The 5,029-nt window shown below is 32.6% G+C and overlaps 1 pseudogene; it reads left to right on the plus strand.

Moving 5' to 3' along the window:
* Nucleotides 1-2,597: 2,597 nt before the first annotated feature.
* LOC132002669 (ubiquitin-ribosomal protein eS31 fusion protein-like) lies at nucleotides 2,598-3,068 on the plus strand (annotated as a pseudogene).
* The last annotated feature ends 1,961 nt before the right edge of the window (nucleotides 3,069-5,029 follow it).

Genomic DNA, 5,029 nt, shown 5'->3' on the forward strand with positions numbered 1-5,029 from the left:
CAGTAGAGGTAGATGATAGTTCCTGACACAATTCAGAGGCCCGTGCACTAAAGTTCCTTGGGATTACTTGGGCAAATTTATAATGCTCAATTTTTCTGGCAGTCAAAAAACAAAACAAACAAATAAAAAAAACCCTATCACTATCTGATTACTCTTTTCCTTAACTTCTGAAGTGTCTGTTAGAAATAAATCTGATGGCCCCGGATCCTGTATGTCCACCACAAAATGCCTGTCAGTACCTCAGGATCTTTTTCTCACTCCCATCCTCTTGGCTGTTTCTCTGCCTTTCCATGGGCTGAATGAAAAACATTTGATTCTTGGTTTGGGCAAGTTAGGGAGGTTGGAATAATGAACCCTCCACAAACAAGAACTGAACTCAATTATTCAACTGAACTGGAAACGCCAGGACCTAACACTTGTGAGGTTATGTTAGAGGAATTGTCGACTTGTGCCTCTTAGCAGATCGAACTACCACAAAGATGTGAGGCCCCAACAGTTGTAACCAATGCTTTCTTACTATGGGTCTCTGCAATTATGGTTCTTCTCTGGATTCAACCCTAGGAATTAATTTATTTCCCTCCTAAAATGGTGACATGAACCTTACAAGTAGTCATGAAAGACTTGAAAATATTAAAACAAAAACAAAAACAAAGCATTATTAGTAGATCATATAGGCCTCACATGACTAAGATGATTTCTCTGAAATAAGCTTAAACATGGTTCCTTGGTGAATTGTTCTTTGACAAATTCTGCTGCTTGGAGTCCTGTAGAGGACAGCCTCTACATTCTCTATGTTCTCTGTGAGACATACAGAACAGATTTGATCCCAGGCACTGTTAGTCACATTATCCAGAATGCCCAACAGCAGTTTACACATGAGGAGATTCAACCAAAGCCAAGATGTTGTAAAAGCAATAGGTGAATATTACAGGGAGACACTGGAGTCTCTTACATTTCTGTGGGTCATGTAAGCAAGGGCACAAACTGTTCTGTTTTGTCTTGGCTTTTTTTTTTTTCCCCCTATCTTTCTGGTATGTTTGCATGATGAACAATCTTGGAAAATACAGTGTCTCTTTCAGAACTAATGACAGATATCCTTACTCTCTGTTATAAAAGATTCAGGTTCTTTATGCTCAGGGTTTCTCTTCTGTAATGTAACAAACTGTACAGGCATCTTTCTTGGCCAATCAGTGTTGCCCATGTGGGACTCAGGTCCAAGCAGACCTGAGGCAAATATGCTAATGTTCATGATTTTTGCTACGCTATCAATAATAATGTCATTTACCTCTGACCCAAGAGTCTCATCTCTTCAATCAACATCTATAATAATGTGGTGAGCTAATGCATTGGTTTGCAAATGGCATAAATATTTGGACCCATTACAGTTCTTGATATTCCTATTTCTTTTCCCAATCCTATTGTTTTTTTCTCTTTGGTTTTATCATAGAATATATTTTGCTTCTTTATCTTGCTTTCCCCTCCAAAATTTCTTCCTAGAATATGCAATCCATTAAATTAGGGGTTTGCAGCTTTTTGATTCACTGACGTCTTAGTTCTTAGAAAAGTATCTTGCACAGAGTGGGTGATGGATAAATATTTATTGAATGAGTGAACAAACTCTGCAACTACAAATACTCATCTCAATAACAAGTAAAAAATTTTAAAACTAACTACCAGGACATACTAATCTGATCTACACACAAATAGAGGAAAAAATAGTCTTTTTTGAACAGAAAAATAGAAAAAAATATATAGTTTACAATAGAAACAGAATACTTTTGAAACAGAACTGAATTAATTCAATAAATTAATACATAATAAAACCTACTAGATAAAACAAAGCTATATTATAAATAAACTTTAGTTTTTTTTCCCTTTCTCATAAAAATATGTTTATATAGCTATATAAATAAATAAATAAATAAATGTGACAATAATAGACATAGAAAGACCAATTAGAAATCTGATTAAAGAAAAAAAAAAAAAAGAAACAAAACAGGGAGACTTCAAAGATTACCTACCACAGCAGAATCTTAATGGAAAGACGGGATTTTCCAGCAGTATGTATGATCCCAAGAGGAAATCTATCTAATTTTGAATAGAAGAATTAGCAAGTCTACATGACTAAGAAAAATAAGCCACAGTACCAATCCCAGTCTTTGTTGGTAATATAAGTAGGAACTTGAATTTCTTTAATTTTCCTTCTTAATCGATCAAACAAAATTATTTTTTCTAATGGTTCAGATGAAGGAAAGGGGTGTTATTTATCAGGTTTCTCAAAATCCACCCATATCACATCCAGCAGTATTTTTTCTACGGAGGTAATGATAGATAAGCATGAGAACATTTATTAATAAATGCCACATTAATTGAATAAATATAAAACATAATAGGGTAAAAATCAAGGTAAAAAATGACTAAAGTCTAAGTGTATAAGTGATTTTGAATACTTACATCAAAAAGTATTTTAAAATTTATTTTGTGGATAGAAAATAAGCAAAAAAATGATTATTGAGTTTATAAAATTGTAATAACTAATTAAAAAATACAAGAGAATCACTTTCTGATCTATTGTCTGTAGTGGAACCACCAACAAGATGCAGATTTTTGTGAAAACCCTAATGGGGAAGATCATTACTCTTGAGGTTGAACCTCCAGATACTATAAAAAATGTAAAAACCAAGAGCCAGGGTAAGGAAGGTATTCCTCTTGATAAGCAGAGACTGAGTTTTGCAAGCAAGGGGAAGATGCATGTACTTTGTATGACTGCAATATCTAAAGTCCACTCTTCATCTTGTGTTGAGACTTTGGGTGGTGTTAAGAAAAGAAAGAATAGATCTTACACCATTTCTGAGAAGAATAAGCATAAGAGAAAGAAGATTAAGCTAACTGTTTTGGAATATTTTAAAGAGGGAAAGAAGAGCACAATCAATCGCCTTTGTGGGGCGTGCCCTACAAAATGTGGTGCTGGAGTTTTTATGGCTAGCCACTTTGACAGACATTATTGTGGTAAATGTCTGACCTCTTGCTTCAACAAATCGGAAGTCAGGGAATTGTATAGGGGTTAGTAAAATACATTAACTAAAATAATAATGATAACAACAATAAGCAATAGAATAAATTTTCCATCAACAATAACACAAGCTTCTTAGAAAACCCCAAATTTTAGGAGACATTAATGGAGAAATTACAAATATCACTTGAACAACAATCTGTCGAGGGAGAGATTGTCCATTTTGATGGATGACAATACTCAAAGTTATAAACAGATCAATATATCAAAACTTTTAAAAACAATCCAATAGAAATTTCATTGCTACTTTTTCACAACACTTAGAACACAATGTATATTAAAATAAGTAAAGGAAATACAAGCATAAGAGAAACAAGATAACTTTTTAATTAAAAAATGATATGGAAAATTTCCACATTTAATAATAAGGTATCGTAATGCTATGACACTTTGACTTCAAAAATACACTAATCTGCATGTTTTCAAACACTTCTATGATAAAAACCTAGTAGCACTTGCATAAATCAAATACTAGACAAGACAAATATCCCTTAAAGTGCATATCTAAACAAATCAGAAGTTAATAGCAATCTATAGAAATTAAAATAAAGCTTTACTAATCCCAGAGTTTTAAGGAGCACTGGGGATATGATTTGTATTGTTGAAAATGATAGAAGGGAAAGTAAAGTCTCTGGCCCATATCAGGTAAAAAATGAAGATTTAAAAAGAATTCTAGAGGGCGCCTGGGTGGCTCAGTGGGTTAAGCCGCTGCCTTCGGCTCAGGTCATGATCTCAGAGTCCTGGGATCGAGTCCCACATCGGGCTCTCTGCTCAGCAGGGAGCCTGCTTCTCTCTCTCTCTCTCTGCCTGCCTCTCCGTCTACTTGTGATTTCTCTCTGTCAAATTAATAAATAAAAAAAAAAAAAAAAAAGAATTCTAGAATGTTTGGAAGGTTACATTTTGAAAGAAAAGTAAACTTGGAGGGAAAAAATCATATATATATGATATACAAAAAAATCATATATATATTTGTGTGTATTTAATATATGGTATGTGTATATTTAATTTATTATATATTTAATTATATACTTAATATATATTTAATATGCTTAATATATTAAATATACTGTCTATTTCCCACACACTCCAAGAATTCACAATCATAGTACTACCTTCATGAAGTTTTTAGTTTTCCACTTACAATTCTGTCAGGATCCAAGAAAATATTTAAAGTTGTTGTAAAGGTTGGTAGAACACTAGGTACTTAGCAAAAGGAAATGCGGATTTTTTTTTCTCAATAGAGTTTTTCTCAATAGAATCTATCTTATACTGTGATATAAGACTTCATGAAATACTAAGAAATTATTTGATAAGAAATAAAATAATTTGTCAGTTATGGCTGTTGTTTACTATATTCTAGGACAATATAAATTTTGTTTTGCAAATAATTAAATGAACGTACACATAAAATATTGTTATTCAGAGTGGTATTCAGACTGATTTTTAATTCATCAGCACTAACTAGCCAAGTACTAGTAAGTGTTTGTAAGTACAAGTACAAGTAAGATAAGATGTTCAGCTCTATGTTTCTTTGTAACTGATCTCTTATTCAGTTTACCAATGGATATTGTCATACTCTATAGGTACCCAAGCTGAAAAGCACTTCTCTCTTTGGATAGAAACACGGGCATCCTGATAGGTAATTGTATTCAGAGTCACTCTTTTGCCCACCGTCTCTCTCTGCTAAAATGTTAATGGATGTGCTTACTAAAAACATTAAAAAACTTCCTTCATGTGCCATTTCTACTTACTGTGGACTGCATTATTTAAGGCAGTAGCATTTTAATTTGTAATTTATTATGGAAAATAAAAAAATAGTAAAACCTAAAAAAAATTAAGGAATACTATGGGAAATAAAAACATTTTTTTCAATTTTTTCTTAATCAAGCTACAACATCATTGTACTCTTAACTATTTTTCATTGTTTATATAACTAATTTACTGTCTGAGGCAGAA

Source organism: Mustela nigripes, chromosome 15 (genome assembly GCF_022355385.1).
Source record: "Mustela nigripes isolate SB6536 chromosome 15, MUSNIG.SB6536, whole genome shotgun sequence".
NCBI classification, from domain to species: domain Eukaryota; kingdom Metazoa; phylum Chordata; class Mammalia; order Carnivora; family Mustelidae; genus Mustela; species Mustela nigripes.